Below are 12,222 nucleotides of genomic sequence, written 5' to 3'. Positions count from 1 at the left end.
TTGTAAATTATAAAAGATATCTTGTAAATTAGATATTTATAAGATATCTCATATACTTTCCGAGATCTCTAATAAACTTATGAGATATTTTAAATAATATATAAGACATCTTATGTATATGGAAACTATAGAAGATATCTTATATTAAATGGGATATCTTATATAACAAATGGAATCTCTTATATATTACTCGAGATATCTTGACATTTGCAGGGGCGGATCCAGGATTTTGTAAAGGGGGGGGCGAAGATTATAAATGTCGCCGAGCGAAGCGAGGCGAAAAATTTTTGGGACCTTTTTTCGGCTAAAAACATAAAATAAGTGTAATATGCACAATTTAAACGGTTCCTGGCTTGGGGCATGTATATTTTATAGTTGCTGTATTAAAAGTGTAAGGGTTGGACATTTTTTTATGGACATGGACATTCGATGAAATTTACAATACGACCAACACGAGTTAAAAAAGACAAACAAGCAGTTTTTATCAAAATGTTTGATTGATATATGTTTCACCCAACATAACTTAGAGAACGGAAGTGAGGGGTTCCAAATCCCCCAAAGATTACGAAAGTGTCTGAAATGACAACGAATTTAGACTGATGGTCGACAAATGGAGACATAAAGGTCACACCCAGTAGGCAGGTTACAAAGTATTCAATATATATAAGTCCGGCGAAACAGACATTCAAGTCAGACACGCAAACCCCGGCCCCAAAAAAACTACGCCCGTTTTTTTCATCATGTTCATTTCATGCTAAATAATTTTGTTGGAAATTTTCGTTTTTAATAGCAAAAAACTGGACAAGACTATTGTTTTTAATCCAGATACGGTTCAGAATTTTTGTTCAAGGCAAGAATCAGAGTCAATTTTTCTCTCTCAAATATCTAAGACTGTCTCCTCAAATCAAATGGTTCGTACCTGAGACTTGAAATTCTTATAGAGCTTATACTAAAATTGAGAATGGAAATGGGGAATGTGTCAAAGAGACAACAACCCGACCACAAAAAAACAACAGCAGAAGGTCACGAACAGGTGTTCAATGTAGCGAGAAATTTCCGCACCTGGAGGCGTCCTTCAGCTGGTCCCTTAACAAATATAGTTCAGTGATAATGAACGCCATACTAATTTCCAAATTGTACACAAGAAACTAAAAATAAAATAATACAAGACTTACAAAGTCTAGAGGCTCCTGACTTGGAACAAGCGCAAAAATGAGGCGGGGTGACAGGGGTTCTTTATTCAATTTGTTATTTATAAAATAAGCTGGTGCATTTGGGGTTAAACATGTTTTCGTAGGTAAATAATATTGTGGAATTTCTTTTTCTTGAGGGTGCAATAGTCTATAGAGTATTTACTATTACTTTCTGTTTGGTGGAATAGTGAAATAGAAGTCAATACGTTCTTGCTCAATCCTGTGTTGCTTTGAAGGTTTCCTGATTGTCATGACATCCTCAGCCTAAGCAATGTTTATTACTGTAATTTTAATTTCAAAATGACCGTCGTGTGCCGTTTTTTCAACGCACTGGTCAACTCCACCATAGCAAATCACATGACTTTGACAATCAGTAAATACCACCGAAAAATATCTTTATATTAAGTAAAGAATTGTCGTATAAAAATTAAATACTCGGGAAATGGCAAAGTTCACGAAGTCTAGTCTCGACTGATAAAATAATTTTACAAAAAAAAAAAAAAAAAGTCCGAGCAAAGGGGGGGCGTACGCCCTCTACGCCCCCCCCTGAATCCGCCACTGATTTGATTAAATAGTAAAACGGCTTGCCATAGATTTATGTTAGCTGGAATATATGATTATGTATATGTAATATGCTTAGGTTACGTCCAAGTAAGGTGTCAAAGAAAAAAATATATAATAGCCTTTCAGGACGTCATAATTATTTGGACTAGTGCATCATGTGCAATGATATTCATGTAATACCACTTCCCTGGTCCCAATCCAATAACTTTCAAGTAATCTGGTGATCATATCTATGAGGTCAGAATCATATATATCATAATCAGTAGCCCATCCATAATTATTTAAAATGTTATAACTTCTTAAATAAGTGTAGTCTAAGAGGTTAAACTTAATATACATTTTCCGTTTTTACAAGAAAATGATATAATTTCGTCTTAGATTTTATGCATAAAAAAATCCCAATTGGGATTAAAATTCCCAATTTGATGTTCAAGGGACCCATTTGAAAACACCTGGAATCATCCCTGATGATAAGGCTCATACATGGGAGAAAATTCTTATTACTTAATTTTACGTTTGTTCTTAAAGAGAACATGTCGATACTTTGAACGACCCAAATTAAAGACTCGTTTGCTTCGCTCACTCGATAAAAAGCTTCATTGTGTGACTCGCATGCAGCTGATATTTTACAATATTAACATGCAGGTAACCTGATAATCGGTACCTCTGATAGACGATACATTTTATAAATTATTTTCAGTGAGGTTAAAACATTGATAAGTTATTCGATTATTATTCGATTTGTCGGATTATATTTATCTATGATATCGTTTGCATGAAGGAAAAGTGCGTTTCTTAATTCTCAAGAAAACTGCCGGATAATTAATTTCAGTTGATAACTTCGGGTCAAAATTCAGTATCAGCTTCGGCGGGTAATATGTCTGGACTCAGTTGAAACGTTATTTAGTTCGGTTTAGTCAGGGTTAACGTATTTGGCGTCTTAATACAGTGCTAACAGAGCAAAACCTGGGAACAGTATTAATTAAGCTCTGGTTCCTTTCACAAATTTGTCTATACTTTTTGGACCTTTTGGATTATAGCTCTTCACCTTTTATATAAGCTTTGGATTCCAAATATTTTGGCCAGGAGCATCACTGAAGAGACATGTATTGTCGAAATGCGCATCTGGTGCAGGAAAATTGGTACCGTTAACTTAATGTTATTAAGTAAAACAGGCGAGACATTTCAGTGTGTGCACTCTTGTTTGATTGAATTTGTGGAATAAGAAAACTCTCGTCCACCCATTAAAAGACATAAATGATCCGCCACACTATTGTTGAAAATGCTAGAAGTGTGGCATATATAGAATTGAGAATGGAAACGGGTAATGTGTCAAAGAGTTAACAATCCGACCAAAGAGCAATAAATAGCCGAAGGCCACCAAAGGGTCTTTAATAGGGCGAGAAAATCCCGCAACCGGAGTTGTGATTCAGCTGGCCTCAAACAAAAATATGTACTAGTTCAGTGATAATGAGGTGATAATGGACGCCATACGAAACTCTAAAATATATAAAAGAAATTAAAATTGAAAATCACACAAGACTAATCATAGGCCAGAAGCTCCTGACTTGGGACTGGTGCAAAATTGCGGCGGGGTTACACATGTTTTTTTGGATGTCAACCCTCCCCTATACGTACCTCTAGCCAATGTAGAAAAAGAAATCCACAGTAATATGTACCCATAGCCGTCTTTAGTGAGTTGAGTTACTCTGTTTCTCTAGTGTAAACTAGTAAGTTGAGTTACTCTGTTTCTCTAGTGTAAACTAGTAAGTTGAGTTACTCTGTTTCTCTAGTGTAAACTAGTACAAGTTGAGTTATTCTGTTTCTCTAGTGTAAACTAGTATAAGTTGAGTTACTCTGTTTCTCTAGTGTAAACTAGTATTAGTTGAGTTACTCTGTTTCTCTAGTGTAAACTAGTATAAGTTGAGTTACTCTGTTTCTCTAGTGTAAACTAGTATAAGTTGAGTTACTCTGTTTCTCTAGTGTAAACTAATAAGTTGATTTACTCTGTTTCTCTAGTGTAAACTAGTATAAGTTGTGTTACTCTGTTTCTCTAGTGTAAAACAGTAAGTTGAGTTACTCTGTTTCTCTAGTGTAAACTAGTATAAGTTGAGTTACTCTGTTTCTTTAGTGTAAACTAGTAAGTTGAGTTACTCTGTTTCTCTAGTGTAAACTAGTATAAGTTGAGTTACTCTGTTTCTCTAGTGTAAACTAGTAAGTTGTGTTACTCTTTTTCTCTAGTGTAAACTAGTATAAGTTGTGTTACTCTGTTTCTCTAGTGTAAACTAGTATAAGTTGAGTTACTCTGTTTCTCTAGTGTAAAATAGTAAGTTGAGTTACTCTGTTTCTCTAGTGTAAACTAGTATAAGTTGTGTTACTATGTTTCTCTAGTGTAAACTAGTATAAGTTGTGTTACTCAGTTTCTCTAGTGTAAACTAGTAAGTTGAGTTACTCTGTTTCTCTAGTGTAAACTACTAAGTTGAGTTACTCTGTTTCTCTAGTGTAAACTAGTATAAGTTTTGTAACTGTGTTTCTCTAGTGTAAACTAGTAAGTTGATTTACTCTGTTTCTCTAGTGTAAACTAGTATAAGTTGAGTAACTCTGTTTCTCTAGTGTAAACTAGTAAGTTGAGTTACTCTGTTTCTCTAGTGTAAACTAGTAAGTTGAGTTACTCTGTTTCTCTAGTGTAAACTAGTAAGTTGAGTTTCTCTGTTTCTCTAATGTAAAAGAGGGACGAAAGATACCAAAGGGACAGTCAAACTCATAAATTTAAAACAAACTGACAACGCCATGGCTAAAAATGAAAAAGACAAACAGAAAAACAATAGTACACATGACACAACATAGAAAACTAAAGAATAAACAACACGAACCCCACCAAAAACTAGGGATGATCTCAGGTGCTCCGAAAGGGTAAGCAGATCCTGCTCCACATGTGGCACCCGTCGTGTTGCTTATGTGATTACAAATCCGGTAAATAGTCTAATTCGGTAGGTCACATTCATGAAAGGGAAGGGGATTGTAGTTACGACGTAAGGAACATATCCGATATCATGTAAACTAGTATAAGTTGAGTAACTCTGTTTCTCTAGTGTAAACTAGTAAGTTGAGTTACCCTGTTTCTCTAGTGTAAACTTCTTCTAGTCATGATAAGTTGAGTAACTCTGTTTCTCTAGTGTAAACTAATATAAGTTGAGTAACTCTGTTTCTCTAGTGTAAACTAATATAAGTTGAGTAACTCTGTTTCTCTAGTGTAAACTAGTAAGTTGTGTTACTCTGTTTCTCTAGTGTAAACTAGTATAAGTTGAGAAACTCTGTTTCTGTAGTGTAAAACGGTAAGTTGAGTTACTCTGTTTCTCTAGTGTAAACTAGTATAAGTTGAGAAACTCTGTTTCTCTAGTGTAAAACAGTAAGTTGAGTTACTCTGTTTCTCTAGTGTAAACTAGTAAGTTGAGTAACTCTGTTTCTCTAGTGTAAATTAGTATAAGTTGATTTACTCTGTTTCTCTAGTGTAAACTAGTATAAGTTGAGTAACTCTGTTTCTCTAGTGTAAACTAGTAAGTTGAGTTACTCTGTTTCTCTAGTGTAAACTAGTAAGTTGTGTTACTCTGTTTCTCTAGTGTAAACTAGTATAAGTTGAGAAACTCTGTTTCTCTAGTGTAAAACAGTAAGTTGAGTTACTCTGTTTCTCTAGTGTAAAACAGTAAGTTGAGTTACTCTGTTTCTCTAGTGTAAACTAGTATAAGTTGAGAAACTCTGTTTGCGGACAGTCAGTTGAACCATATACAGAAGCTGTACAAAGTCAGTATTATGACAGTTGTTATCCATTCGTTTGATGTTTGATTCTAGTGTTTGACCTTTTGGTTTTGTCATTTGATTAGAGACTTTCCGTTTTGAAAGTTCAGTATTTGTGTTATTTAACTTTTAGATAATATTGAAACAAAACTTGTTTATGCGTTATAACAAGCATTAAACTGTCTTCACCCTTAGCCACTAGTCCGATATCCCATACAAGTAAAAATAAATTCGGACTCCCTGATACGGACTTGTGAGTTTTTGCAAAACTTTATAAAAAATGTTTGAATATTGGTCTTCAGACTAGTAATCAGAAAAGTTTTAGTTAAGACTGTCATTGTTAATTTTGTGATGGAAGTAGATCGTAGAACTGGAGTTACACCTTTCTTTCCGTATATTATTTATTAGAATTGAACACATCAGATGTGCAGCACTCTCAATTTATTTTTTTGATAATGTTACTACAGATCACATGATGTAAACATGGTATCACTATGGCATGCATTCTATCGAAACTTGCTATACCACGTTTAATAAATTAACACCAAATATAAAAAAAGAAGATGTGGAGTGTAGGTACCGTACGGCCTTCAACAATGAGTAAAGTCCATTCCGCATATATATGTTACAGTAAATAGGTGAAATTAGGAATTACATGTAATTACTAAAATTTAGGAATTACATGTACTTCCCGATGCACTTAGTAAATACAAGTAATTCCTAAAACTGCACAGTTATTACCAGTAATTACTAATTTTTAAATGATTTTTTACACCTATTTACTAACTGTTAAAACAATGTTGTAATATGGTCAGCTGATCAAAAGTTATGGTAATACCTACTCGAAGATCAGTGAATACTCTTCGAAAGTGATCAACCTAAAATGTTCTTTCTTGTTATTGGTGTATAAGCTACGAAATACATAAATATATAGCAAATTAAATATGATTTTTGTGTTGTTAAGTCATTAATTATAATGAAATTAGAATTCAGTTTTAGCAGGCAATCTCACTGGTTCTATTTTGTTAAATATGCTGAGAAACATGGTTGATAAGTTGTGCACTTGAAAGTTAATAATTGAACCTCTTTGAATGTAATTTAATAGTAACTTGGAAAAAACTAAGATCAACTATAAGTATTATACGATAAAAGTATTATTTTACAAACTTAACTTCAATATATTATCTTATGATCATAAACAAACTTCTGTCCAAGTTTGATGGAAACCCAGTCATAGTGAAAAGTTAATGTTAAATGGGATGAAAACTACAAACATGTTCATTATAGCATGTATAATAAAATGCGGAAAAAAAGGATTTCATTTTTACATGATTTATTTACCTCTTAATATTTGTCTTATGATCATAAACAAGCTTCTTTTCAAGTTTGGTAGAAATCCAGGATAATTTAAGAAAGTTATCAAAATTTAGCCGCTGATGACGGAACATAGGTTGGTTCGCTATGTCTCGCGTTTTTGCGATAATAGTCACATGCATGCTCGACAAAAATGAAAATAATGTCAACAAAAGGGGTGAAATTTTAAGGTGACTAGATTCATCACAAATGTCTGACAGAATAAGTCATTGTTGTCGCTTTGACACATTCCTCATTTCCTTTCTCAATTTTATAGTTAATAGATATAGGAAGATGTGGTATGAATGCAAATGAGAAAACTCTCAATTCAAGTAACACATATTTTTCAAAAGTAAACCATTGTATGTCAAGGTATGGCCTTCAATACTTAGCCTTGACTCACCGAACAGCAAGCTATAAAAGCCTCCCAAAAATACTAGTGTAAAACCATTCAAATGGAAAAAAGGAAAGTTCCCCTATATAAAAACGAGAAACTAGGAAAACTGATGAACAATTTAAAAAAAGGAATTTAACTTTTGTCATTGGGCAACTTGAAAAGCAAAATTAATATAAACAATAGGCTCTCAAGATCCTGAATCGCTCACCTGATTTTTTTAACTCAATTTATTCCTCAATCATGATTTATGTTTTAAAGTTATAATGTATATCAGTGTTTTTTTACATTGCTTTTTTTTGTGTCATATATGCCACAAAAGGAATATATAAAGTTATGTAGAAATCATCAGATATAAACTAAATTTGAACTTGATCTGCAATTTGTCAACTTAATACCAATTCTGAAATCAATATTTACAAGCATAAGGGGTAAGTGTGTAGGTAATTTTTAAAGTCCAAGGACCACAACTCTGCACAAAATCATCAGCCTGAAACAAAATTCCAACGTCATCTATAACTTGTCTGGATAAAACTTTTTACCAACTTTCAAATCAATATCACTTCAAACTTCCCACAAATGTCTGTCTAAATTTTGGATTGATATCAATGTCTTGCATGCTGATTTTAAGGGAGTTTCAAAACGTATTAAACCACCATTTTCCAGTTTCGATTCACAAACTCTAAAGAGTATGCACTTTTGATGTGCCTTATCAATGCTTATATTCCTTGATCCTTAAGTATAAGCCATAAAAATCCCTATCCCTTTACTTTCTTGTTTGGTAACTTGAATTATGTCTTTAATTTTAAAACAAAAAATCAAGTCACTTAGTCAGTAAATAGCTGTAAAAATGACATAAATAATCAGTAAATACCAGTAATCACTGAATCAACTAGTAAATACATGTAATTACTAAATTGGCTAGTGATTACAGGTATTTACTGAAATGTTTAGTAATTACGTGTAATTCCTAATTTCACCTATTTACTGTAACATATATATAGTGAATTATAAAAAGGCCCTGAAATAATGTAAAACAATTCAAACTAGAAAACTAACAGCGCGCGTCTTGAATTGTCTTCACAGTAACGCTTAAAACAAAACATTTGGAAGCCAATAATGTAATGATATGTCTATATTCCAAATGATCCCTACCCCCCCCCCCCCCCCAAAAAAAAATAATTGTAAGGATAGACAATTTGATCTTTTGCTAGTTGCATTTGTTTTTAGCTTTGTGTCGATTTGATAAGTTCAGCCTTTCAAACTGATGTTAAAGGTTTTTATCACTATTTTGTGCATTTTTCCTTTGATCTTTTTTGTGATAATTTTTATATCATGCTACTCGCTTGAGATGATAAATTATCGCTAGAAACTAAGCATGCACGTGGCGTTGCTAACGAAATTGACATGAAATTGACAACGTCGTCATAGGTAAAATAGCGATGAAAAGATTATCATTGTTCATCTCAACTCGATTGCCTTTCTCGCTTTCACCGTCCCGGCTCAAGCGAGAAAACAATATCGTTGAGATGATCACCGATAATCTACAAGTACATATATTACATATTGGTGAACCGTGAACGTGGATTAAAGAAACGCACAGCAAATTAAAACTCAGCTTTAAAGAAGTTTGGGTCCGAAGTTAGCATAGTTAACAGAAGAAACCAAGTAAAATGATAATGATTAACATAAATTACCGTGACAGAATGACAGTAATAAAAATTATTTGATAAGATAATTAAATATATATAGAGGTATGGTAATTTTTGTATATTAAGTGGGAATCCGACTAGTAATATAAGTTTTCTAAATGAGTCTGTATCGAGTCAACCAATCGTATTATGAATCTCATTAGTCTGTCCAATTTGAATCAATACAATGTACCCCTAGGCTAAGGATTTTTTTAATACATTCAAATTATGTGTTATTTATAAAAATAACAAGATGTGCCTGGTTGCTAATGAGAGAACCCTCCACCAGGGACATGATATAAAAGTTTACAACTATATATATAGGTCACCTTCAACAATGAGCAAACCCATACCGCGTAGTCTATAAAAGGCACAGAATTGACAAATGTAAAACAATTTAAACGAGAAAACCACCGACATGATTAAACTACCGTTGAAAATAATGAACGAAAAACATATACTTTGGTTCGTTTGAATTATGATCAGAATATCTTGATAGAACGTTATAATATAATTCAGTATTCTTTTTAACAAACTAATCATATAAGCTTTAAAATTCGACAGTGGCTTTTTTGCCAGCTCTGCCGAATAAAATATCTTTACTATTCAAGCTGTTAAATAACATATTCCTATAGAAATGACTATTTTACTACACTGGCCGCAATATAATTAATTTGTTATTTTGTAGGTTCCTTGTGAATGAAATTTGATAATTGCTTTTGAAAAGTACTACGAAAATGTGGATATAAAAGAATAAAATAACATACCCATGATATCGAAAAAAAACATCCACCATTTTTTAGATACATATACATATATAATCGATAAAAAAACCACATGTATCGGTCAAAGTGAAAATAAAAATTTATAACCAGAAAAAAATATTGCACATCCACTTAACAAAATTGCAATAAAATCATATCAAAACATCTGCTAAGTTGCAATTATTTCTGAAATCAGTCCGTGACAATATAATCTTATGCTACATGTATGTATATTAAGAATAAACTCTCATTTTTTTTAACTGTGTTATAAAAAAAAACATAAGTTAAAAATCTCATCCCATCATCCCATCATAAATTTGAAGAAAAAAAACCCAAATATAACAAAATGAATCACAAAGCTTCAAAAATGTTTAAATTGAATTTGCTTTTGAAATACATACGGTAGTGACAATAGAGTTCGTATATATGCACACAAAAACATGACAGTTTTTAACTTGGCCTCCGCATACCTAAGGCTGGCAAAATACGGCACTCTTGCTATTTTTGATGATGCGCCAACAACAACTTCCCTATATATCCCTTGCCGGTAAAATTCCAATTCTATAGAAAATATCCCTTGCCGGTGAAATATCTTTTCTATAGAAATATGCTACTGCGCAGGGGCGGATGCAGGAATTTTCGAAAGGGGGGTGCTAACCCAGGGCAAAGGGGGGGTGCAGGGGGGGTGCTAACCCAGGGCAAAGGGGGGTGCAGGGGGGGGTGCAAAACATATGTCCCGATACAAATGCATTGATCGGCAAAAATAAAGGGGGGTGCGCACCCCCGGAACCCCCCCCCCCCCTGGATCCGCCACTGCTGCGTCAGCTTGAATTAAGTTATTTTCACAGTGGCGGATCTAGAAATTTTCATAAGTGGGGTCCACTGGCTGCCTAAGAGGGGGCCCGATTTCGTCAAGCTTCAATGATTCCCTATTAAAAGCAACCAAATTTTTTTCTCAAACGGGGGGGGGGGGGGGGGGGGCTCCCCCTTCCCCCAAACCCGCCTCTCAGTGTTTCATATCAGAGCAGGCAAAATAGCTTTCAAAAATAAAAAAAATATAAAAAAAATATGACACGGTAACGATAATTAACAGTGGCGGATCCAGAAATTTTCATATGTGGGGGCCCACTGACTGACCTAAGAGGGGGCCCGCTCCAGTCACGCTTCAGTGATTCCCTATATAAGCAACCAAATTTTTTCCCAAAAAGGGGGGGGTCCTCTGCCCCCCCCCCCCTAAATCCGCCTCTGATTAAAAACATATTTTAATATATTTTTTTTATTGGGTGGATTTTTGAAAGCTATTTTGCCGGCTCTGATGAAAATAACTTAATTCAAGCTGGCACAGTACAGCATATTTCTATAGAAATGATAGTTCACCGGCAAGGGATATTTTGAGGGCACTGTAATAAAGAATGGTAACGTTACTCGTCAATTTCTTGGTTTAGATTACAAAATTGACAAAGCTTTTCACAATATCGTTTTTCAAAGTTTCCCGTTTCTACATCCTTGGTCAAAGGGAGATAATTATTTTTTATGTTTATTGCGCCAAAACTGAACAAGTTAAAAAAACTAGTCGATATATGTCATATTTTTTTTAATAATGCTAAAATATGTTATCACACTAAAAATACACTTTGCGAGGTCAAAATTCTTTATCATGTGTGTGTGATCCTAAATTATGCCCAAAATTGAAAATGACAAATTTATATGTTGCAATTCTTCTTTTCTTTTTCGAACATTTTAAATGAACAAAATTTATACTTTGATTAGGTTAAGCAAAACACTTGATGTTCTTTTATAAAGTTTTTCAGGGGCGGATCCAGGATTTTGTAAAGGGGGGGGCGAAGATTATAAATGTCGCCGAGCGAAGCGAGGCGAAAAATTTTTGGGACCTTTTTTCGGCTAAAAACATAAAATAAGTGTAATATGCACAATTTAAACGGTTCCTGGCTTGGGGCATGTATATTTTATAGTTGCTGTATTAAAAGTGTAAGGGTTGGACATTTTTTTATGGACATGGACATTCGATGAAATTTACAATACGACCAACACGAGTTAAAAAAGACAAACAAGCAGTTTTTATCAAAATGTTTGATTGATATATGTTTCACCCAACATAACTTAGAGAACGGAAGTGAGGGGTTCCAAATCCCCCAAAGATTACGAAAGTGTCTGAAATGACAACGAATTTAGACTGATGGTCGACAAATGGAGACATAAAGGTCACACCCAGTAGGCAGGTTACAAAGTATTCAATATATATAAGTCCGGCGAAACAGACATTCAAGTCAGACACGCAAACCCCGGCCCCAAAAAAACTACGCCCGTTTTTTTCATCATGTTCATTTCATGCTAAATAATTTTGTTGGAAATTTTCGTTTTTAATAGCAAAAAACTGGACAAGACTATTGTTTTTAATCCAGATACGGTTCAGAATTTTTGTTCAAGGCAAGAATCAGAGTCAATTT

The sequence above is a fragment of the Mytilus galloprovincialis genome, chromosome 11 (genome assembly GCF_965363235.1).
Source record: "Mytilus galloprovincialis chromosome 11, xbMytGall1.hap1.1, whole genome shotgun sequence".
NCBI classification, from domain to species: domain Eukaryota; kingdom Metazoa; phylum Mollusca; class Bivalvia; order Mytilida; family Mytilidae; genus Mytilus; species Mytilus galloprovincialis.
The sequence above is the reverse complement of the archived record's forward strand: the minus strand, read 5'-3'. Positions refer to the sequence as shown.